General features: G+C 49.1%; 1 protein-coding gene across 1 annotated transcript in view; it reads right to left on the bottom strand.

The window, feature by feature from the left end:
- PLCG2 (phospholipase C gamma 2) overlaps positions 1 to 3,319 on the bottom strand; it is a 149,615-nt gene extending 146,296 nt beyond the window's left edge. Inside the window, exon 1 of the mRNA XM_058528355.1 lies at positions 3,231 to 3,319. The gene's annotated coding sequence lies outside the window, so the exon portion shown is untranslated. The remainder of the gene's footprint in view (positions 1 to 3,230) is intronic.
- Positions 3,320 to 25,869: the final 22,550 nt, after the last annotated feature.

Raw genomic sequence — 25,869 nt, 5'->3', positions numbered from 1 at the left:
AGGAGGGAACAGTCTAGTCACAGGAACAGGCTTAAGCAAAGGCCCAGTGGCAGGACTAATAGGGTGCACCAAGAACTCTGCCTAAAATGAGCCTCCCACCTCATCACCCTCTAATCCAGATCAGGGGGATGCACAAGGTGCCCGTGACCAGTCTCATCCTGCTAAACTAGCTGTTTATTGGCCCTCCCCAAATCAGCACCTGCTCTACGTGGTTCATCTCCTTTATCTCCATGGGAAATACCGAGGTGAAAACCGAAGTCCTGGGGGGTGAAATGATGTGATGAAGCAGACAAGTGGCAACCCCAGGATCAGAACCCTGGTCTGAACCCTACACCCCTGCTCCTTCAGCACCTGCCTTCTGGAATTCAGAATTCCGTGGCAGAATCTGGCCAGACAGTAACTAATTTGGGAGCCCCCTGCCCCTCTCGAGAGAGGTTAAAGGACTTTCCAAGGTCATACAGCTGGAAAGTGGCAGAACCAGGCTTTGAACCTGGCCCCTGCTCTGCAGCTCTTCACTACGCTGACGGCCCCCAGCCATGCATCTCTGGGGTTCCCCACTCCCAGGTCTCAAGGCCGACATGCGGCAGGGCATGAATTGCAACCACAACACCCCCACCTCCGATTAAATCGGCCAGCAGGGAGGTACCAGGGCCCTCAGTTCTTTCTGACTCTGGCTCTGGGGAGGGCTGTGGACTTAACCTTCCCAGGATTCCGGTTACTTCCAGCTCAGAAGCCCAGTGGACTGGCTGAACCATAAACATCAAGTCTCATGTTGCCTCTTGCCAAGAACTGGAAAGACATCCTCCTGGCCACAAGATCCTTGGAGTCAACCACCAAAATCCAGCCAGCTCCCAACTCAAGCTTCCAGAGTTCGATGCTTCTGCAACTAAGGCAAGAAGGTCTCCGAAGCCTTGACCCCAGGGGAGGGCACTAACCATCACAGGCAATTTCCATTTTGCTTCTGCTTTCAAAAAAAAAAAACAAAGAAATAGCCTTGAAATCCCTTTGTTGTTCCTGTTTCTCATCCTCCCCGGGTAACTCTGTAAAATGACTTGTGTTGATAGAAACATGGCTGGGATTCAAGACGAGGTTTTACCATTTCTACTTCTCATGTCTCTCTCTCCTTAAAATAAACTTCTGGGATCCAAGGACCCAGAACCAGGAAACAGGGAGGTTTTCTTATCTTCGGTGCTCTCTGCACACGTTAGGCCAGTACAGGATTTCATAGAAAATCCCACAAAACAATTCTGAGATAAATTCAGCACAGTCGCATCCCTGAGACCGAACCGGCCCTTCGACAGCTGGAGGGATGTTACTGCTGCATCTCACGCCCACCCTGCAGCATGGGGGTTGGGGGATACACATTCTCACCAGAGGAACCGGGCAGTATCAGCCACTGCAGGTAGGAGTGTGAATTGGTTCAACTTTTTTTTTTAGGGCAACCTGTGAGCATCTATTAAAACGTAAAACATGCAAATGCTTTGATCCAATAATCACATATGTGCAGGAAAAAACATGCACAAAGATGTTCACCGAGACATCATTTGTAAAAGAAAAAGAGAACAAAAACCCAGGAAACAATTCAAATGCTCACCAATGGGGGCAGGGGGAAGCCCCTTAAATACATAATGGGTCATGCAGGTTAAAGAATGCTCCGTAGCTACTGGAAGGAATGAGGACCATTTATTAGCAATGTGATCTGGAAAGAGTCAAGAGACAGATGAAAAACAAGCTGCAAACAAATACGCATAAGATAATTACATTTTTAAAGTCTGTCTGCTTATAAATCCAGGGAGAATGGTTAGGTACTTTTGGAGGGTGGAAAAGGGTAGAAGGAATGACTTGACTTTTTACTAATTTAAGTGGTGACACAACGGATGAGCTCTTCTTTTTTGTGTTTTGACTGTTTTCTAAATTAAAAAGTGTTTTTAAGTTTTCTCACTGGCAATTTTACACTGACTTGACCCAGCAAAAGGAATAATCCTGGCGGTCCCCCCTTTGCCTCACAAGCTCAAGGTCGAGTGGAGGCGGGGTGCGCAGTGACTGGAGGCAGCAACATCATTAGACAATTTCGGCACCAACGGCGCTCGCAGTGTCTGGTCCCTGAGCTGGTACACACGCGGCACACACACCTCTGTAATAGGGTAACCACCCGGGGCTGGCACGGACCCTTAAATCAGTAAGGCCTCCCCAAATAACTGTAGCTAAGGATGATGGCCCAAGCACCATGCAAGGCCCTTAACCAGAGGGTCAAGAACTAGCCCGGGCACCCCTTCCATACATAAGCCCTAAATTCTCAACACAGCCCTGGAGTGTAGGCTTGGGTGGCTCCAGTATCCAGGGGAAGAAACTGAGGCTCAAAGAGGTTCTTCAAGGTGTCCAGGGTCACAGAGCTGGAATTGAAATTCAAATTAAGTTGGCTGACAAGGCCACCTGTTTCCCTTGAGCCACGTCACCCGCTTCAGCCCACCATACTCTCAGTCTAGTCCAAGCCCAGGATGCTAAAAGAGCCCTCCCCGGCCTCCACCGGAATCCAGGCGCCAACCCCCAGCCCCAAGGAGACACATCTTTCACTCGAAGTCTTCCGCTGTGGGGGTAACGACCTCTCTGAGATTCCAAAACAGAACCAGGAAAGCGCACACATGGACACACACAATCATGCTTTCAATCGCGGGGTGGGAGAAGAAGTCACGAATCCCCGGAAAACTCCCCCAGTCTCCGCTGGGGACCGGCTGCGCCTTCCGTGGTATCGCCCAGCCACCCACCCACCGCAACCACCTGTGTAATACGGGGAAGTGCCGGCGGCCGGCCGGGCCGAGCCGAGTCGGCGAGCCCTGGGCACAGGGGTGGCCGGGAAACACGGCCCGACCCCACGCAGGACCCTGCGGCCACGAGAGCCTTGAACGCCAACGCCAGCGCTCCCGCGCCCCTCCGACCGCAAGCCGCGCCGCCTCCTCCCGGTGCCCATTCAAAGCCGGAGCCGCCCAGGGCACCGACCGGCCAAGCGGCGCCGGCCCCGGGCGAGAACGTGGCCAGCGGCCGGCCCGGACCCCGCCGTCACCGCCTCGGACCCGGGCACAGCGGGCGGGGGCCCCGACGGCGCGCCCCACCCCTGCGCGCGCCAGCTGCGCCCCGCCGCAGGTCCCCGCTGGACGCAGCGCCCCGGGCGCGGGCCCCCCGGCGCGGGGCCCCGGGCGCCCCGTGCGCTCCCGCCGGGCCGGGCCGCTCACCTGGCCGTGCCCCGCCGCGGGTCCCGGCTCCGGGCACTCCCTGCCGCGCACGCCCTCCACCGCGGCCGCTGCCACTTCTGCTTCGGCCGCGGCCGCGCGCCACGTGACCGCTCGGGGGCCGCCCCCCGCGCCCCGGCCCGCCCCGGCCCGGCGTCCCCGCTGGGGGCGGGTCGGCCTGGGACCCCGCCTCCGCGGGCAGAGGAAGAAACTGAGGCAGCGGGAGGGGAGGCCACCTGCCCCAGGTCACTTGCGAAGTAGAGAGAGAACTTCCAGATAGCGTAGCATTTATGGAGCGCCTACTGCATACACGTGTTTTACGTACATTTAATAGACGTGTCTCAATCACCGGGGTTGGCTGCTCAGAGAGTTGGCTGTTTCAAATTGACTAATTTGAAATCGTCACTGAGGCTGCACTGTTGTCAAACCACCTCTTGCTCCCTGGGGCAAGCCACTTAAATGCCCTCAGCCTCAGTTTCCCCATCTGTTAGACGGGATCAAAATAGTGCCAGCCCCAAAAGTTTGTTGTAAGGAACGTAGAATACCAGGGACTTGATCTCCCATTTTCCCAAGGAAAAGATTTTTTATGGCTCACTGTATAAACATCTAGGCATATAGATGACATAGTCAGATGCCTAGTTATGGTATTTAGTTGTGATTCATTTAGCTGCACGTGCGTATCTCAAGTCACATATTGTATGATGTAACATATTCTTTAGGAGAAATATTGCTTTTTTCCATTCTCCTGTTTCGCGGAGCAATTTCATTCACACCTTTCATGTGCACCTTTGATACAAGTGTCTTCATGGTGAGAAGAGCCAGCTTTAGGGTCGCCTACAGAGCGATCAGAGCACACCAGTTTTACTCCTAAGGGGCTTGAGTTACAGCATTATTTTGAATCTGTGAATGTTGCTCTGACTGAAAATACTGTGTCTGAAGCCACAGGGCTCATTTGCTGACTTTAGAAAATCTGTGGATTCATTCCTGTTGCTGCTCCCATCTCAGAGACGTACCAGTGCTCTTCACCACCCATCACTTACGGCACTGTTTTTTAAAGAAATCTTTGAAAGGCTTGTTATAACTCAACCACTTGGAATCACGGGGCCAATTTCCCAGGAATAATGGCTAAATCTGGGTTCAATTTCCTTTTTCTTTTTTTCAGAACTTCAACTTATGTTTATTTCCATTAATCCTTTCAACACTCCTATTTTGGTACATGTCATATAATGTATGTGATATGTTAATATAACCATACACATGTATAATTTATTATCACAAAATCTACATGTAGGGGAAGCATGTCAAGCTTCTTGCTGATGAAATGAGACAGAGTGCCATCATACGTTTGGGAGACTATAGGAAGCTGAGCTCCTAACCTCTGTCTAGACAGATGCTAATTCTGGCTGGAGTTTTCTCTGGTCCCAGGGATCAAGCAAGAAAAGAACATGTAGAACATGCTTCCATTTAAAGAACTCTCGTTTAATCTGATTGTGAGCCTCCAGCATTTTTGGAGTTAATATATCTGTTGTGTATGAGGTGATGGTCATAGTAGATGGCAATTTGATTTTCTCATATTTTAATTGCCTTTCTTCTTTGCCTCATTTTTTACCCTCAGGTGAACAGGTAAAGAAATCTAGCGTAATGAATGGGAGTGTTTGGGGCTCCTCATCTCCTCTTTTTCTCGAACTTCAACTTGGTTGTTCAAAATAAAGTAATTGAGGCAGCAGCCCCTGTTCTAGGAAGACTTGAATACAGAATGACACTTCTTTTCCAAAGCTTGATGGGTAGGGGGAGAAGCCACCCTGTATATTCAGACGTATATGGCAGAAAGCCCCTGTCACTGGTTGGTTGTGGTAGGACCCAAGGGCATTAAGTTGCTGGCTGGTGGAGGCAGGATTTGAACCCCGGGTCTGTCTGGTGCCAGAGCCCATGGGCACACAGGCCCATTGCCCATCCCCAGCATTAACAGGAGGCATTCATGCAGGGAGAAGTGAGTTTGTAACCACTCCACATAGATTCACAAATGGGTCAGGAAGTGACCTCAAAGGGTGGAGGGAACTTTCTTTTCCTTTTCACACAAAAAGAAAGAAGAAGGGGGGGAGGGGGGAATAACCTGAAAGAAAATTGTCTTTTAATCAGCATTGTCTCGACTTTCTGTTTTGCGTCCCTCACCAGTCCTCAAGTATGCACATGTTTTTTCCCATAACCCTCTTCCATTTGCTAGCAGCCATGATGCACTGGACCATTAGCTCCTTGATGCCTCAGTTTCCCTCTCTGCAAAATGGGTATAATAACTGTACCTACCTCCCAGGATGATTGTAAAGATTCAATGAGACAATGGAGGTAAAATAGGCCTCCCCTTCCAATCAGCAGGGCTGACTATTTTTAATACTGTTATTGGGAAGAAGAAGACAAAGCCCCATGGTGCAGTGGGAAAGTATGGACTCGGAGACCAGGGAGATCTGGATTCAAGTGCCAAGTCTGCCACTTCCTTAGCTGTATGAACTTGAGCTGGTCAGTTACCCTCTCTGATTCTCCCATTCCCCAGCATGCCACCCACCTTTGGGATACCCAGAATAGGCAAATCTGTAGAGACAGAAAGTAGATCAGTGGTGGCCCAGGGCTCACGGGCCGGGGGGTATTGGAAGGTGATGGCTAAGGGGGACAGGGTTTCTTTTTGGAGTGAGGAAAATGTTCTAGAATCAGTTGTGATGATGGTTGAACAGCTCTGTGAATACACTGAAAGCCATTGAACTGTACACTTTAGTGGGTGAATTGTATGGTATGTGAACTATATCTCAATAAAGCTGTTCCAAAAAAATACCTCCCGTAAAAAGTTGTTTAAAGAATTCAAGATAATGAGTAACACAGAGCTGAGCACAATATAACACAAGAAGTAACAGTCGCTTATTATAATAATCATTAGTATACAGGGGGCCCTCCAAACCTGGGCCCCCTGCCACCAAGGCAGCAGCCCCCCGCCCTGCCCCAGGGGCCTTACCAACCTCCCCCTCCACCCCCACAGCCAAAAACGACCAGAAAACCCCTGAGAGCCTTGAGTTTGGTTTCCTTTCCCGACATTGTTCAGAGAAGCGCATGTCCCCTGGGGACAAGCCAAGTTCCAGCTGCCGGCTGGCAGGCCTCCGTGAGAGGAAGTACCACCCAGAACCAGCTTCCAGACCTCGTCAGGGTGAGGCCTGGCCCAGCAACTTCCGGGCCGGGTGGTGGGAACCCCTCTGCTGTTTTTTTTTTCTTTTTTTCAACTTTATTGAGCTATAATTGGTATACAAAAAACTGTACATAATTAACGTAGGCAATTTGATGAGTTTGGAGATATGCTACCGTGTTACCATCACCACCACCATCAAGCTAATAAACATATCCATCACCTCCAGGTTTCCGTGGGCCCCTTGGTTATTGTTGTTGCTTTTTGTGTTGTATTTTGTGTGTGTGCGTGTGTGTGGTAAGAATACTTAACATGAGATCCACCCTCTTAAATTTTTAGGTGAACACTACAGTATTGTTAACTATAGGCACAATGTTATACAGCAGATCTCTAGAACTTACTCAGCTTATATAACAGAAACTTTATTCCCATTGACCATCTCCCCATTTCCCCTCCACCCAGCCCCGGGCAACCATTGCTCTACTCTCTGCTTCTATGTGTTTGACTATTTGAGATGCCTCATCTAAGTGGAATCCTACAGTATTTGTCCTTCTGTGACTGGCTTATTTCACTTAGCGTAATGTCCGCCAGGTCCATCTATGTTGTTGCAAATGGTAGGATTTCCTTCTTTTTAAAGGCTGAATAATACTCCATTGTGTATATATACCACATTTTCTTTATTCACTTGGCCATTGATGGACATTTAGGTTGTTTCCACATCTTGGCTATTGTGAACCACGCTGCAATGAACATGGGGCTGCAGATGCCACTTTGCGGATCCCGTCTTCAATTCTTTTGGGTATATACCCAGAAGTGGGATTGCTGGATCATATGGTAGTTCTATTTTTAATTTTTTTAGGAACCTCCTCACTGCTTTCCACGACAGCTGCAACATTTTACCTTCCCACCAATAGCGTATAAGGGTTCCAGTTTCTCCACATCCTCCCCAACACTTGTTACCTTTCTTTTTTTAAACCTTTTTTTTTTATAATTTTATTTATTTTTTTTTCCCCCAAAGCCCCAGTAGATAGTTGCATGTCACAGCTGCACATCTTCTAGTTGCTGTATGTGGGATGCGGCCTCAGCATGGCCGGAGAAGCGGTGCGTCGGTGCGCGCCCGGGATCCAAAGCCGGGCCGCCAGCAGCAGAGCGCGCGCACTTAACCGCCAAGCCACGGGGCCGGCCCAACCTTTTTTTTTAATAATAGCTATTCTAACAGGTGTGAGGTGGTATCTCATTTTGGTTTTGATTTGCATTTCCCTGATGATTAGTGATTGGACATCTTTTCGTATATCTGTTGGCCATTTGTATGTTTTCTTCGGAGAAATGTCTATTCAAGTCCTTTGCCCATTTTTAAATCAGGTTATTTGGTTTTTTGCTGTTGAGTTGTAGGAGTCTGCTATTTAAACCGAGGGCTGCTTTGAAGAGCCTGTGGTCGCATGGTTTTTTCTCTGGGCTTCTTAAGCCTCTTCCTGCTGGGCCTCATTTATTCATTCAACAAACACTTGCTGAGTACCTGCGAGGGCAAGGCACTGCTGGGCTCCAGGGAGGAAGCAGTAATCATCAAAGTCCCACCCAATGAGCATCCAGTGTGGTTGGAGGGACACATGAAGGGGGCTCTAGGGGGAGACTAACTGGGTTTGAATCCCAGTTCTGCCCCTCAGTGCCTGCGTGGCTCTGCACAGAATATTTATCTTCTGCGAGGCTCAGTTTCTTCATCGGTAAGTAGGGTGGCCGTGGAGCAGTGAGTCAGCTAATGCAAGTCCAAGTCCCGGGCACCGCTCCTGGCTAAATGGGACCCCCGAGCTGACAGGGCAAGCATCGCGTTGTGATGGACACATGACATGTTGTCCCCACTGTGCCGGGAATCGGGCTGCAGCCGGGCCTCTCCTGGGCCCCGAGTCTCACGTACCCTGACTCCGCCACTTACCGAGCCTGTGTCCTCAATGAAGTGACTTCGTCTCTCTGAGCCTCAGTTTCCCAGTCTGCACTGCTGAAGACAAAAGCCTGGCCTCTAATGGCTGGAGTATCACTAGGCTGTGTGCAGCCTCCACAAAAAGGCCGTCTATAATCTCACGTCGCTGGGAGCCCAGGAGGCGTCAGGAGGTGGGCACCGAGCAATCAGAAGTTCAAGTACATCAACAGGCCCAAGATTCTTTACGTGTCTGCCACTCCTGGCAACCAGACCTAAAAGAGAAAAAGCCACAAAGAGGAAACCTTTCCCCAAAGCCCCAGGCGTGCTTTCCTTCCTGTGTCATTGATCAGAATCAGGTCACTAGCCTGCTCTGCCTCAGTTACTCTCCGAGGAATGCGATTCCACGTCCGGCTGGATGCTAGGGACAGGGTCAGCTTCCCCCAAGTCATGTGAGGGTGCCTTAGGGTATGTGACAAAACAGGGGAGCTGTTAGCAGGAGGGAGGGAAATGATGTCACATGGGCAGCCCGCGGGGTCCTGCAGTTGTCACAAAGCTGCATGAGGCGGCCAGCCCAGAGAAAGAAACCATCCGAGGACCTCCCTTTTGTTCCTATCACAGGTCAGCAAGCTGACTAACCCAGTTCCTTCATTAATTCAACAAACACTGAGCTCTTACTCAACACCAGACCCTGTGTCCTAGTGTCCGGGGGCTGCCTAACAAGGTACCACAGACTAGATGGCTTAAAACAACAGAAATGTATTCTCCCACAGTTCTGGAGGCCAGAAGTCTGAAATCGAAATGTTGGCAGGGTTGGTTCCCTCTGAGGCTTTAGGGGAGACTCTATTCTGTGCCTCTCTCTTAGCTTCTGATGGCTGGCGATCCTGGGCATTCCTTGGTGTAGGACTACATCGCTCTAATCTCTGTCTCTATCTTCAGTGACCTTCTTCCCTATGTCTGTGTCTCAGACCTCCCTCTCCTTTCTCTAACCAGGACCCCAGTCTCTGGATTTAGAGCCCGCCCTAATCCAGAATGATCTCATCTTGAGAGCCTTAAATTAATCACATCTACAAAGACCCTATTTCCAACCAAGGTAAGGTACACAGGTCCAGGGGGTTAGGACTTAGACAGATCTTTAGTGGGGGAGGATCACAATTCAACTCACTATACCCTGTATTAGGTAAATAGGGAAGCCCATTTACCACTCGAGGGAGAGACAGCAGGAAGAGGCATTTACTACCGCAGAATGACGAGAGCTGGGTTAGAGAGATAAACCAAGGGGCTGGGAAGACTTCTCAGAGGAGGCGACCTCAGAACTGGGTCGTGAAGGATGTGCAAAAGCTTTCCAAGCGCACCAGAGAGAGAAGCTTTGTTATAAACAAGGCTGTTTGGGCAAAGCTGATGAACACTCTTATTAAAGATAGAATAGCGGTTCTCTCTGACTGGGAGCGGGCAGCAGGAAGGATCTCGGGGGTCTGCGATGTTCTCAGTTTTGATCTGGTAGTTACAAAGGGGCCTCACTTAATGGAAATGCATTGAGCCTTACACTTGCAACTTGTGTGACCTTATATATATATCAATAAAAAATTAATATTTTTAAAAGGCTGCTTGATATGTTAGCATGTTGTCTCTGATTTGTTCTTCTGCTTTCAGTGTTTTCTAAATATTCTTTACTGAGCGCATCTTAGTTATACTAGAAAGCCAAAACTGTTTCAAAATCCAGGCTGTTGGAGGTCAGGAGAGCCGTCACTTCAGGAGGTGGTGAGGAGAGGTGAGCTGAGGGGAGTCCTGGGGATGTGGGCGTCTTCTGTTTCTTGATGGAGCGTTGGCAACACGGTGAGTTCTGTGTGTGAAAATTCATTCACGCTTATATTCAGTGCACTTTTCTGGCTTATGTTATGCATCAATAAAAACATTAAATATAAGTTAGCTAAGAGGGGGAAGAAGCATTTAAAATCTTTGCGGTTTACCAAAATCAGTAACATTTATTGAATACCTACCTTGCACCAGGACCCTTCATGCAGTAAAAGCATTTGGTCCTCACAACAAAGTTGGGAAGCTCGATTATTTTCATGTCTATTTTACAGATGAGGAAACTGAGGCTCAGAGGCATTAAATGACTTGCAGAGGTGACCCACCAGTTGGTAGCAGAGCTGGAATCTGAAGCCCAGTGCCTTCTTTGAAATCCAGAGTTATTTCTCCCCCCCCCCCCCCACAGAGGACTCTGGCCTCTCCTAGGGGCTTCTCAGGGAGGTCTGAGACGTACCCAGAGATGCTGGGCCTACTGAATCAGAACCTCAGGGGTGGGGCCTGGGGATCTGCATTTTAACCACCACTATCCCACCCCATGATTCTTTCCCACCCTCTAGTATGGGCACCAGTCTCTCCCACTGAAACAACAGGGAAGAAACACCTGGTGAGCCTTTTTAGAGGTGGAAAGCAGGCTGGGCACTTTGGGCAGATATAGGAAGGTAGTAGCCATAAATATAAGGAGGTTTTGCCTGGCAGATTCCAGAAAGACCACCTCATAGTGAGTTCCTTTGGGAGAGGGGCATGGACTAACCCTCTCCCCATGGAATCCAAGACAAATTCTCCTTAAACACCAATTCAACAGATCACTCACCCAGTCATCCCGCCCACAAGCACTTACTAATTACCTACTCTGTGCCAGTCACTACCCTAGGCTCTGAGGACAAGCAGAGGAAAGATTCATTCTCTATCAGGAGGTCACGGCTTGGAGGGGAGACTAGCAGGTAAGAAAACGATTACACACCTGTTAAAATGGCTAAACTCAAAACAACTGACAACACCCTGTGCTAGAGAGCACGCGGAGCAACTGGCAGGAATGCCAGTGGTGCAGCCTCTTTGGAAAACAGCTGGGCAGTTTCCTAAAAAGTTAAAAATACACTTACTGTACCACCCAGCAATCCCATATCTAGGTGTTTACCCAAGAGAAATAAAAACATATGTTTATGCAAAAATCTGTATGCAAATGTTTATAGTAGCTTTATTCATAATCAGAGAAAATTGGAAACAACCCAAATGTCTTTCAACGAATGAAAGGATAAACACACATCCACACACTGAAGCAGCCCTCATCCATGAAAGGGAAAAAACCGCTGAGAGGCACAGCACCGTGGACGAGGACGAATCTCACACGCATTATGCTAAGTGAAGATGCCAGAATCAAAGCCTACAGAAGGATGATTGCATTGACATGACATTCCTGAAGAGGCGAACCATCAGGACAGAAACCAGATCACTGGTCGCCAGGGGCCGGGGGTGGGAAGAGGGGTTGACTATAAAAGAGCATAAAGAATTAGGGGGAGGGGGCGATGGAATTGTTTTATAGTTTGATTGTGGTGGTGATGACACACCTTGATGAATTTGCCAGAACTCATAGAACTGAATACCAACAAGGGTGAATTTTACTGAGCGTAAATCATATTTTACTTAAAAAAAAAATGATTACAATACAGGTGATAAGGCCACGGGAAGTTGAGGGAGCAGGAAAAATTAATGTAGGTTTGGGAAAAGAGGGTCAGGAAGGCTTCCCGAAGGCGGTGGTCCTTACACTGAGACGAGTGAAAGGATGAGGGCTGTCAGCTGAATGGGGAGGACAGGAGAGAGGGAGGATTGTGGACAGTGGGAACAGCACGCTCCCAGGAGTGACTCAGTTCTGCTGGAGTGCGGGGTGTGTGTGCCCAGAAGGAAGGCAGGGCTCCACTCATGCAGGGCCCGTTGAGTCTTGCTAAGGCGATGGGACTTTACCTGGGGGCAATGGGGAGCTCCCAAAGGTCTCAGAGCAGAAGAATGAACTGGATGATTTCTGGTTTGGAAAAATCACTGTGTGAGCAGTAGAGGGGTGGGATGGGGGAGCCAGGCTGAAGGCAGGAAGACTGGTCAGGACGTTCTTTCCCTAAGGCTGAGCATTCTTGGCTCAGACATTTTGTCACCAACAGACATTAACCGAAACTTCCCATGTGCCAGGCACGTTACAGAAACTGGGCAGACAAGAATGGACCAAAAATCCCTGTGGCTCTTCCTTTCTAATGAGGAAGACAGACCATAGACAAACACATGAACGAGGTTATTTCAGATGGGCTGAGTGCTCGGACAAAGCAGATAAATATGGGGGGAGGTGAGGGAGGTACTTAGAGACGGCGGTCACAAAGGCCTCTTGGAGGAGATGACATTTGAACAGAGCTGAGGAGGGGGAGGAGCCGGCTAAGTGAAGGTCTGGAGAAGGAACTTCTCAGGCAAGTGCAGAGGCCCCAGGAGAGACGCCTGATGGCTTTTGAGGGTCACACGGTGGGTGCAGAACACAGAATCCCTAAAAGTGCTGGGGTGGGGACAGTCCTCGGGCCTCCATCCCAGCAGAAGAGGAGCAGAGCCTTCCCCTCAGAGCTGCTGTGTTTTTGTCTCCGGCCCGCATCCTTCATATTTTGGTGAATAATAGTTTATGGCCCCGAGTGTGGAGAGAATGGCCTGAAGCCATGAGGGCAGCTCTCCTCTTGGTTCTAAAGGTCACAGGTGTTGCCATTATAAACAGTGCCCGTGTTGACAGAATCACACAAGCTCCCGGAGACGGGGAGACTTAGGACGCACCTGGGAAGGCCGAGCTGGATTTTCAAATTAAAAAAATCAAAAAAGACCTGAGCAACCAAATAGGCATCAGTGTCTGATGACTCATCTGTTACCCAAGTCCTCGCTGTCAACAGAGCCGGTCCTGCCCCACTCTCTCCTGGCATGCTACCTCCCTCGGCCGCACAGCGTAGTGTCCACGGGGACAGCCTTTCACAGACTGAACCTTTGCATCAAGTCTGAATTAAGCTGCCGACCAGCAGGCCAGACCAGCGATCTGTAAAGGGCCAAAATGTCACTGACAAGGTGCATCAGTTTCTTGTGGCTGCTGCAACAAAGTACCACAAACTGGGGAGCCCAAAACAACAGAAATGTATTCTCTCATTGCTCTGGAGGCCAGAAGTCCGAAACCAAGGTGTCGGCAGGGCTGGTTGCTTCTGGAGGCTCTGAGGGAGAGTCTGTTCCAGGCCTCTCTGCCAGCCTCTGGTGGCTGCCAGCAACTCTTGGCATCCCTCGGCTTGCAGACGCATCACTCCAATCTCTGCCTCTGTTGTCACGTGGCGTCCTCCTGTGTGTCTCTGTGTCTTCACACCTTCTTCCTTCCGTGTCTTTCTGTGTCCTTCTTTTTTTTTTTTTAATTTTATTTATTTACTTATTTTTCCCCCCAAAGCCCCAGTAGATAGTTGTATGTCACAGGTGCACATCTTTCTAGTTGCTGTACGTGGGACGCGGCCTCAGCATGGCCGGAGAAGCCGTGCGTCAGTGCGCACCCGGGATCCAAACCCAGGCCGCCAGCAGTGGAGCGCGCGCACTTAACCGCTAAGCCACAGGGCCGGCCCTTTCTGTGTCCTTCTTGTTAAAAGGACACCAGTCAGTGGATTTAGGGCCCACCCTAACCCAACAGGACCTCATCTTAACTTGACTACATTGGCAAAGACTCTCTTTCCAATTATAGTGATATTCTGAGGTTCCGGGTGGACATGAATTTGGAGTGGCCACTAGTCAACCTGGTACACAGGTAAGGAACACGATGGAGAAAATTGGGCTTCCACAGGCTCTTAGAGAACTGGAATGGCCAGAGAGCTCAGCTTGCAGCTGAAAAGATAACAACACAGGGCGAGGGTGAGGCTCCCACAGGACCTGCTGTGATAATGATAATCAATGGTGGTTCAACTGCCTTTGAGGACAGTGCGCCTATTCAAAAGCCAGCCGTGGGCGATTGTATTTTCCAAAGACACCTGTCCATGTGACATGCTTTTCCACAATGTGACACTGGCATTACTCCATGGAGAGGTGGGGCCCAGGTCTTTGCCCTTGAACCTGGAAAATCTTTGTAACTTTTTATAAATGTCTTGATAGAATGTGGCAGAAGGGACGATGCATGACAGCATCTGCCTGGCTCAGGACACATACCTTGGGAGCCCTAAGCTGACATAAGACCAGCTACCCTGAACTCACCATGATGCAGAGACTGCATAGAGAGACCACACAGAGATAGAGAGATGCCCAGGGAGCCCCAGCTGCTCTAGCCCCCTCTGGTCAAGTCTTCCCAGCCCAGCACCAGACACAACAGCGAAGAAGCCTTTGAGGGCCGGCCCCGTGGCTTAGCGGTTAAGTGAGTGCGCCCCACTGCTGGTGGCCCGGGTTCGGATCCCAGGCGTGCACCGACGCACTGCTTCTCCGGCCATGCTGAGGCCGTGTCCCACATACAGCAACTAGAAGGATGTGCAGCTATGACATACAACTATCTACTGGGGCTTTGGGGGAAAAATAAATAAATAAAATTAAAAAAATAAAAAAAAAAAGTAGCCTTTGAGATGACCCCAATCCACGTCAGCACCCACCTACAACTGATGAGAGACCCCCAGCCAGAACTGCCCCATCACTCCCAAATTCCTGAGCCACAGAAACCATGAGAGAGAATCAATATATATTGTGGTTTTAAGCCAGTGAGTTTTGGAGTGATTTGTTACACAGCAATAAATAACTGGTACAAGGGGTTTGCTTTGCTGAGTAGGGCTTGCAACTCTGGGGCAGAGCAGAATTGTCCAGGGCAGCAAAAGAGAGGCAGGGCACTGCCATCTGGAACTCTTCCTCTTTGCCCTTCCCTGTGGCCTCTTCCTCTGCCCCTCCTCTAAATAAAATCTGAACAAGTATTTTAAAATGTCCATTTGAAGGGACACTGTATGATCAGCCTGCCTTGGGGGTCCCATACTCCAGTGTGGCACTCCTTTGCACAGGCTGTTCCCACTATCAGGAGGTCCCTGCTCTGCACCTGATAAATTCTGTTTCATCCCAGAGGACTCAGCTCATTATGTTAAGGGGAAGGACAAGACAAATTTTACACACATGTTATTTAACCTAACAGTTGATAGTTGCTTTAAAAAAATAACAGTGACATATGTATATATTTGCCATTACTCTGAAATGCACTAAAATTAAGATGCCTTAACGACTGGAAAAGGACACAGATGGATAGAGATGTGATAAAACAAACACAGTAAAATGTTCCTGGTGGAATCAGAGATGGTAGTTACACGGATGCTTGTGGTACAATTTGTTCAACTTTTCTGTGTGTTATAAAATGTTCACAATAGACTGTTGGGAAAATAATATGAGCAAATAATGACAGCAAACATGATGGGCCATGTATGGTCTAAACCTCAACATCTGGTAACTCATTCAATCCTCAGGCCAACCCTGTGAGGATTATCACCCCCATTTTATTAATGAGTAAGCTGGGCATAAGGAAGTTCAAAGCATGCCTATTTTACAAGGCTGGTACAGGTCAGAGGTGGGACTTGAACCCAGGCAGTCAGCTCCAACACTGTGCCCACTTAATCATTACAACGTATCACCTCTCACTCATGTACTGCTTTTATAATCAGAAGAATTATAATTTTATCATTAAAACACACTTACATTAAAGTTTTATGTAATGGGCTTCTGACATTCTTTTTGGCTAACCAATGAAATCTGCCCTCCTATGTCTGGGGCATCCCTCCTTAGGAGGCCACATCCTGCCACGGTGGAAGCCAGAACCTTGCTTTCCCAGACTCCCTTGCAGTTAGGGTGCAGGCATTCCCCTCTGCCCCATCAGTCGGGTGAACCAGCACCAGACTTGTGGTCAGAGGCTGACGACACGAGAAGCAGATGTCAGAGGGCACACACCTGGTGGAGGCAGTGGCAGCAGATCCAGAGGCTGCAGCCTCCAAGCCCAACGGAACCAGATGTGCTGTCTGTGCACAGCCCCGGCAGGGGCGCAGCTCCACATGAGCCACCGTGCCTGGTTTTGCCTTGCTTCTGGTGATGTAGATTCCAGACCTGGATCTCTGCCCTCCCAGTGAGTCTACAAGCCACCTAATATCCTTCAATAAATTCCTGGTTTTGCTTACACTAGAATGGGTTCCTGCTCTGCCTCCTACTGTATCTTCAGAGTGATTCCTAACTATATAAAGAAAATAGTGTAGAGCTAAAAGACTGAAAAGGAGCTGTTGACAAGTGCTGAGTGGAATGGCTAGCATCCTACAACTTAAGGGGAAATTGACATGTATATGTCTATACGTATAAACTATCTCTGAAAAATCACCAAGAAAGTAGTAAGAGTAGCTGCCCCTAGGGAGGAGTTTGGGTGGCTACAGCTCAACTTTAAACCTTACACCTTTAGAATTCTGTACTTGTGCAAATATTACCTGTCAAAACATAAATACATAACTGAATTGATTAAAAGGACAAAGAGAAAGGAAACGATTAAATAACAATCATGGTGGTCTCTGGGTGATTATTTTTCCACCTCTTTATACATTTCTGTATTTTTCAAATATCTTAGCATGAGGATGTATACTTTAATAATCAGAGAAAAGGTACAATGAAAAAGAACTGGAATCCACAGAAGGAAAGAAGATATTTGAAAACCATGTATCTGATAAGAGACTTGTAACTTGTATCTAGAATATATAAAGAAGTCCTACAACTCAATAATAAGATGAATAACCCAATTTAAAAAATGGGCAAAAATCCAAATAGATATTTTTCCAAAGAAGATATACAAACGGCCAACAGGCACATGAAAAGATGCTCAAGATCATTAGCCATCTGGGAAATGCAAATTGAAATCACATGAAATACCACTTCACACCCACTAGGATGGCAAAAATAAAAAAAGACAGATAATAACAAGTGTTGACAAAGATGGGGGGAATTGGAACCCTCCTACACTGCTAGTGGCAATGTAAGATTGTGCAGCTGCTTTGGAAAACAGTCTGGCAGTTCCTCAAAAGGGTAAATAGAGAGTTACTATATGACTCAGCAATTCCATTCCCAGGTGTATACCCAAGAGATCTGAAAACACGTGTCCACACAAAAACTTGCACATGAATGTTAATAGCAGCATTATTCATAACAGCCAAAAGGTGGAAACAACCCAGATGTCCATCAACGGATGAATGGATAAACAAAACGTGGTTTAACCATACAACAGAATACATTCAGCAATAAAAAGAAATGAAGTACTGATATTCTCTACAACATGGATGACCCTTGAAAACATCATGCTAAGTGAAAGAAGCCAGCCACAAATATCCACACAGTGTATGATTCCATTTACATGAAATGTCCAGAATAAGCAAACCTACAGACACAGGAAGTAAATTTGTGACTGAAGGTGGTTGGGGAAAAGGAGAAATGGGAAGTGACTGCTTAATAGGTATGGGGTTTCTGTTTGGGGTGATAAAAATGTCCTAAAATTGATTGTGGTGATGGCTTTACAACTCTGTGAATACACTAAAAACCACTGAATTGTACACTTTACATGGGTGAATGGTATGGTATGTGAATTATATCTCAATAAAGCTGTTTTAAAAAATGTAAAAAAAAGAACTGGAGGAAAACAATAGCTTGTTTCTATGAGGCTTAGTCTTTTGTTTTTTGTTTGTTTGGGGATGTATGTGTCTGTGTGTTTTGTTTCCAGGGCCTAGCACAAAACTGGAGCCCAGCAAATGTTTATTGAATGAATGGTCAGACGACAAAAGGATGGCTAGATGGATGGATGGATGGTGGTAGCCAGCCTCCAAGATGGCCCCCAGTGATCCTCATCTCCTGGAATTTATGCCCTTGTGTTGTCTCTTCCGACAGTGAACAAGGGTCGGCTGTGTCGCTGACAGAACTCTATGAAAGTGGCAGTATACAGCTTATGATGCTAGGTTATAAAAGGCATTGCAGCTTCTGTTTTGGTCCCCTGGGCTGCTCTTTCAGGGGGATTCCAGCCACCACGTTGTGAGGACACTCAAGCAGCCCTCTGAAGAGGCACCTGTGGAGAGGGACTGAGGCCTCTCACCAATAGCCAGCATTAACTAGCCGGCTGTTCCTGAATTCCTGACCCTCAGAAACCATGAGATAATAAATTATCGTGGTTGTTTAAAGCACTAACTTCTGGGGTTATGCAGCAAAAGATTACTAATAGAGATTTATAATAAGTGGGAGGATGGATGCACGGATGGGTGGATAAATGGATAGATGGATGGGTGAATGGATGGGTAAGTGCGTGGATGGACGGATGTGTGGGTAGGTGGTGGGTAGATGTGTGGATGGATGGGCGGGTGGGTAGATTGGCAGATGGATGAGTAGATGGTAGATGGATGGGTGGGTGGATAGGTGAGTGGATGGATGGATGAGTGGGTGGATGGATGGGTGGGTGGATGGATGGATGGATGGATGGATGGGTGGATGGATGCGTAGATTGATGAGTAGATGGTAGATGGATGGGTGGGTGGATGGGTGAGTGGACGGATGGGTGGGTGGGTGGGTGGATGGATGGGTAGATGGATGAGTAGATGGTAGATGGATGGGTGGGTGGGTGGATGGATGGATGGGTGGGTGGGTGGGTTGGTGGATGAGTGGGTGGATGGATGGATGGATGAGTGGGTGAGTGGATGGATGGGTAGATGGGTAGATGGGTGGATGGATGGGTAGATGGATGAGTAGATGGTAGATGGATGGGTGGGTGGGTGGGTGGATGGTGGATAGATGGATGGCATTTTCAATTTGAGTCTTTCCTAGAACTTCCTTTTTTCTCTGACTCACCCAAAAGTAAAAGAGATGCAATTACTCCAACAAGATTCTCATTTTGAAACTCTCCATTATAGCAGGGTTCAGGCTCAGGCAAACATCCATGCCCAAAAGATGCGAGGTCACCACACTTCCTGCCACATTTCCTCTCCCTCGCCCAAAGTAGAAGCAAGTGGAAACGACTGGGATCTCTTGCATGATTTCAGAAAACATGTGTAGAGGCCTGCTGTGTCTGTTCCAGGCCTGGGCTCCAGGTCCCGGAGTTTCCAGGATGGATCAGACTTGCAACAAATTGCTGAGGAAGCAAGAGAAGGTGGTGGGGTCACGGAAAGAGCAATACTCTGCAGTAGACACATCTGGTTCAAAACACAGCTCCCTTGCTAGGGCAACTCACCTAACCTCTCTGTGCTCCCAGTTCCTCATCAATAAAATAGAGCCAGTGACGCCCTCCTTGTGAAGTCTGTGACTCTGCAACACCAATATCAACGAGAGGTTCATGTGGGACCTGGGACCTCGTACTTACCTTCCTTCTTTCCCTTACCTGGCTCTCTGCTTGTCCTCCTCTGGCCCACGACAATATATGGTATGGTGACCTGCACAGGCTCTGGCTTCAGGTAACCTGGGCTGGAGTCCAGGCTGGGCTCCTCCACTGTGTGACCTTGGGGAAAATACTTAACCTCTCTGTGCCTCAGTTTCCTCATCTGTAAAATGGGGATAATAGTAGCTGTCTTATGAGTTTGTTGTGAGGATTAAAAGACATAATCCTATAACTCACTTAGGTCAGTGACTGGCACACAGTAAGCACCCCACGAATGCTGGCAATAGTAGTTCAGAGTAGCAGCCGATTACTACTATTCCATTAAGCTCCTCTGTCTGAAAGGCAGGAGGGGGCAGTGGTGAGGTATCCAGTTGGCCCCCAGGGGAAATGCTGCCCATCCCCTGGGCCTCCCTGACTGTGCCTGGGCTTGCCAACCCTATACTTTATCCTGATGGAATAATGACAGCTTTACTACTCTGCTTTAAAAGCACCCTCCCCAACCTCTGAAATTCCACTGTGCCCTTGAACAAGAAGCCCATCTTTCCTCCCAGAAATACTGTCGCCTTCCCTGGTTCTCCATGGAAACCATGGGTGGACTTTGTGGAATGTTTTTCTCCTGATGGCCTGGAGCTCTGGAGAACAGCACAGTTTTAGCATCTATGAGGAGTGTCCTGGGAGCTTCTGCAGAGACGGCTTCAGGAGCTGAGCGCAGAGGCTTCAGTTAAAGGCACAGGCTGCGGCTTGTCTCCCATGGACGGCCACCTCTCTGCTTCACCGGGCAGCACTTTCCTGCTTGCCAAGACTGACCACGTGTTTTATCTCATCTGACCTCCACCCAAGTAGTAGGGTCAAGGGGGATTTCCAGCCCCATTTTACAGATCAATAAACAGAGGCTCAGAGAGGCCAGGCAATTTGGCTAAGGACACACAGCTGGTTCTTCCTCCTCCTATATTCCCCTCACTCTGTGCCCTTGCAGAGGTGGTGACCTTTGCGGGGGTCACCACTTCTAAACCAGGCTCCAAAAGTCAGTTTGACTCCTACTGTGAAGTGCACCGCTTTGTGAATTTCCAAATCACTGACCACTTAGCTTGGGATGAGGTGAAAGGAACAGAGAAGATACAAACAGGAAACGGAAGAGGATGGGAAAGGAAGGGATTGGTGGGGTGGTATCCTGGAGGCTTCTCTGTCCCCTCCTGTCACAGGTGGAGGTGGCAAACCTAGAAGTGGGTCCCCAGGATTGCCACGTCAACCCCCAGGCATGGTCCCCAAGGACCAAAGTCCTCAGCCTGCCAGGTCCGGCCGTGACCTTCCTCCCGGAATCACCCCAGGTCAGCAGAAGCAGCTCCCCCAGGGCAGGGCTGTGATGGGGACTCAGACCAGGCCAGACCAACTGGCCGGGCAGCGCCCTCACACCAGCTGAGCCTCCATTCGAGCTGGGACCGTCCTGGCCCCAGCCATGGAGCCCTGGCTGCTGGCCCAGCGAGGGGGTAATCTCATGCCCACAGCCGCCCCTCACTAACCCGAGCCCTCCAGCTAACCGTCCTCGAGCAGAGAGCGCCAAACCACTGGCTCCTTTCATCTCTGTCCAGAGCACCTCTTCCCTTTCCTATATAATCATGGCTGTGGCCTGTCTTCCGTCATCCTCCCAGCTCCCCTCATCCCCTCCCAAAACTCAGGACCCAGACGACCCTGTCATTGAGAATGGTATGGTCCAGGTCAAAGGAAAGGAGAAAGGGCTCCTCTTCACCTGTGCCCATGCTGGCCTGGTGGTTAGCGTCCTCAGTTTCCCCTCTGGTCCTGGCTCTGGCTCTCCCAGAGCTGGTCCAAGGCATTACTTCCTGGCTTTTGTCTTCAAAGGCTTAAGCCATGGAGGAGGAGAGAAGAATTCCCTCCAGATGAAAAGAGACTCCCCGAGACCCAAGAAAGGGGAAAAAGAAATCTGAGTCCTGGGGAGGGACCAGGGCCAGCTCCAAAGAGATGCTCCATGGAGGGGCCAGGCGGTGTGGTGCCGCGGAAGCAGTAAGATTGCAGGATCAGATATCAGAACACAGATGCACCAATAACCAGAGCTAACAGTTACTGAGCACTTCCCGTGTGCCAGGCAGCATTCTAAATAAATACTTTTACATCTGTCAACCTATCTAGTTATCACCACAACCCCACAAGGCAGGTACTGCTCTCATCCCATGTTACAGCTGAGGAAACTGAATCACAGAGAAGACAGGTGACTTGCTCAAGGTCACACAGCTGGGAAGCGTCAGAGCCAGGATTTGAACCTACGATGCTCAGCCCCTGATTCCATACCTCTCTGTCCACAGTATGGCCAGAGGGGCCTCCCAATGCTTGGGTCTTACTTAAAATCCTAGGACTTTGGGCAGTTTCTCAACAAATCAAACAGAATTACCATATGAGCCAGCAATTCCACTTCTGGGTATATATCCAACAGAACTAAAGGCAGGGACTCGCACAGATATTTGCACACCCATGTTCACAGCAGCATTATTCACAACAGCCAAAAGGTGGAAGCAACCCAAGTGTCCATCAATGGATAAATGGATAAGCAAAAGGGGGTATAGACATACAATGAAATAGTATTCAACCATAAAAAGGAGGGACATTCTGACACCTGCTACAACATGGATGAACCTCGAGAACATTATGCTAAGTGAAATAAGCCCGTCACAAAAAGACAAATACTGTAGGATTCCACTTAGATGAGGGGCCTAGAGCAGTCGGACTCATAGAGACAGAAAGCAGAACGGTGGGCGCAGGGGCTGGGGGAGGGAACCGGGAGGTAGCGTGTAACGGGGACAGAGTTTCAGTTTGGGAAGATGGAAAAGTTCTGGAGATGGATGGTGGCGAGGGTTGCAGAACAATGGGAATGTACTTACTGCCACTGAACTGTATACTTAAAAATGGTTAAGATGGTTAATTTTATGTTATGTATATTTTACCACAATAGAAAAAAAATAACCGAGGACTTTGGCCCCGCACTGGGCTGGGCACACCCCACAGTGGCAGTGACGTTTTACCAATCTAGCTAATGGGGCTGAGAGGCTACAAGCTAAAGAAAGGTGGGCTCCTGGGGCCGGCCCGGCAGCGCAAGGGTTAAGTGTGCGCGCTCCACTGCGGCGGCCCGGGGTTCGGGGTTCTGATCCCGGGCGCGTACCGACACACCACGTGTAAGGCCATGCAGTGGCGGCGTCCCACATAAAGTGGAGGAAGATGGGCACGGATGTTAGCCCAGGGCCAGGCTTCCTCAGCAAAAAGAGGAGGATTGGCAGATGTGAGCTCAGGGCCAATCTTCCTCGCAAAAAAAAAAAAAAAGAAAAGAAAAGAAAGGTGGGCTCCCTGTCCACCTGAGCTCGAGGGCCAGGCTGCGGCAGGTGGGAAGGGGGGCTGCTGGGACAGGTAGGGGTGGAGACCCGGCGGAGGCTGGGAACAGACCTGCGGGGCTGAGACTGGCTTTCCTCAGCAGGGGCTTGGGGTGGGGGCATCCTGAGGGGCTCAGGCCAAGTCACAGGCTCTGGCTAACAACAGCTAACACCATTATTAAGCACTTGTTGTGTACGAGGCTCTGTGCTTCGCACTAAACATAGGTGCGAAGTAGCACCTCGTTTATTTCTTACTACAACCCTCTGAGCTGTTGTTATTATGTCCACTGCACAGATGAGGAAACTGAGGCCTCAAGAAGAGAAGCAGCCCGCCTAGGGCCCCCAGCTAACAAGCAGCAGAACCCGCATCTCTTGACACCCATCCTCTTCCCAGGCCGCAGCTCCTCTGCCCACATGGGGCATTCATCATTGAGGTGCCTGGACCTGGGCTGGGGCTTCTGCCGGAGGCTGGGGTCCTCACTCCCTCGGGGCATCCCGGGGGGTCTGGCCATCCAGAGTCCTGGACTGGGGCCACGTCCTCCATGAAAGCTGCTGGCAGTGGATTCGGCCCAGGAGGAGCCTGAATGGAGGGTGGGCAGCCGCAGGGTCAGGGTTTCAGTCTGGCTGAGGGAGGGCTCGAGGAGTCCTCCCCACTGCTCTCTGGGGCTCTGGGGAGGACTTCGGGGAGGAGGGATGGCAGTGGAGGTGGAGAAGCGCCCTCGGCCCAGCTGGGTGAGCCCTTCCAGGAGGTCTCAGAGGCCTCCTCAGCCACCGCCTGGACGGCTGCCATTAGCGCGGTCACAGCTGCCTCCGCCCCAGGGAAAAGAGGAAGTGGTCAGAAGCAGCGAGAGAGAACCTTAGAGGAGGACGCGTCCCAACCCCCACGGCCCCCTGCCCTGGGGGAAAGGGGACAGACGAGCTGGCCCAGCGCTTCTTGGAACCTCCCACCCGGGGCAGAGGAAACCCGCTTTAACCCCACAGTGACACTGAAAACACTAGAATTCTCAGGGCCTCCCGGCCTCCAGCCTTGGGGAGCCCCGAGGCACAGGGTCAGAGGCCAGTAGGAGCCCCCAGCCCAGCGCCCAGCACTCAGCGGGCTCACAGTCCATGAATAATGGAAGAGTGGGGCATCATGGTGAAGAATGAGCCTCTGGAGTTATGGGTTCAAACCCTGGCTCTGCCATTTACCAGCTCTGTGGTCAGAGACAAGTTGCTTACCTTCTCTGGGCACGTTTCCTTGTCTGCAACACAGAGATAACAACAGTCCCTACCCTGTGGTGAGAATTCAATAAGGTGTTAGATGTAAAGTGCTAAAGGCAATGCCTCGTATGCAGTAAGAGTTTAATAAATGTTAGCTATTGTTATGTCAGGGGAATCTCAGGACTGGGGGCCCACAGGTTGCCTCCCTTCTCTAGGAGGCTGGACCTAGGGCGGGCAGCAGATGGAGGCTGGACACACGGTATGTCCACAGAAAACCAGCCAGGCTGCTACCACGAATAGAGACAGAATCAGAAAAACCTTAAGGCCAAAAAATGGATGATCCCCCTCTCTCCAGAGGTCCACTCTGAACCCCAGCCATAGCATAGTGTAATCCTCAAACGCCTCCAAAGAAGGCACCACCAACACGCTAAAAGGCACAGCACAAGAGGTCTGGGACATGTCTCAGGAGCTAAGCCAAACTCTGCTGCTTTACCCTGGATGCACAATTCGATGTGTCTGCTACCACCACCATCTTGAGTGTAGTTCTGCAGAAATATTCATCACCACTCTAGCCTCACAGTGCAACAGCTGTTTACAGATCTTTTGTTCTGTCAGAAGCAGCCAACAGGGTTGGGGCTTGAGTGAGGTGAGTGAAGTGCCTAGGGTGGGGCCCTGAGAGTGAGTGCCTCCTTAAATTTTGCAACTCCTGAAATGTTCCCTCTCAGGGTGAACCCTGGGCCCATTACTCACGTCACCCTAGTCCAGGCCTTGACCATCAATCTCCACTTCCCATCACTCCTCCCTCTTCAAACTTCCCAACCACCTCCACTTTCAAACCGTTCACCAAGAACCAAACAATACACTTTGTAAGAACTATACAGAATTTTAAAAAGGGAAGAAATGGGAGGGATGCTTTTGGCAGGAAACTTCCTTATTTTTCAGAGCCCTCCATCTCATGGGATAATTCTTACATTACGATTGAGAGCGCTCTCTGCTTCAAGTTCAGAAACCTCTTTTCCAAAATACCCTCACAAAGGAAGCATTGGAAATCTAAACAGAAACTCTTATTATGAGACATGGTGCCAGAATTTTACACCATTTGTGTGTGACAAAAGACCAAGGAACAGTAATGTTTCAGCAATTCACACAAGAGGAAACACATTGGCCAACTCGGAAAAAAAGAAAACAGATGGTCAATCTCACTAATCACCAAAGAAATGAAAACGAAATGCCATTTTACATTCTAGTCAAATAATTTGCTCCCTAACCTTATAAATTGTTTCCCATTTTTATTCAAACATATATATCTTTATGTGTATACATGCTTACAGATAATTCTTTGTTTCAAAGTGGGATCTTTTTTTTACTGAATGATACATTGTGGACATCTTTCTAGATCAGCAAATCCAGCAAACTTCGTTTGTTGTTGTTGTTTGTTTGTTTTTAAATCAGCCGCGGCACTTCGCATTCCCTCACGTGGATGGAGCCCAGGTGAGTTAAGCAGTTGCCTATTGATGGGTGGTTTACAGTTTTGTGTCACAGTTTCTCTTATAAGCAGTGCATTTTTCCATACGTATCTTTGAACACTTGGGTGAACATATTCATAGAAGAAAATCCTTTGTCATTGTAAATGCTGGATCACATACCAAAACATACACGTATGTTTTAAATTTTGACAGAAATTCCGAATTGCCCTCCAAACACTTTAGTGTTTGAGTTGGTAACAATATCCATCTATTACTTTAATTTTTTTTTTTTAATTAAAAAGACCACTTTGTTGAAGATTACAGAGAAGGCAAAAA

Source organism: Diceros bicornis, chromosome 32 (assembly GCF_020826845.1).
Source record: "Diceros bicornis minor isolate mBicDic1 chromosome 32, mDicBic1.mat.cur, whole genome shotgun sequence".
Lineage (NCBI taxonomy): Eukaryota > Metazoa > Chordata > Mammalia > Perissodactyla > Rhinocerotidae > Diceros > Diceros bicornis.
Note: the sequence above shows the minus strand (reverse complement) of the source record. Positions and strands in the feature narration are given on the sequence as shown.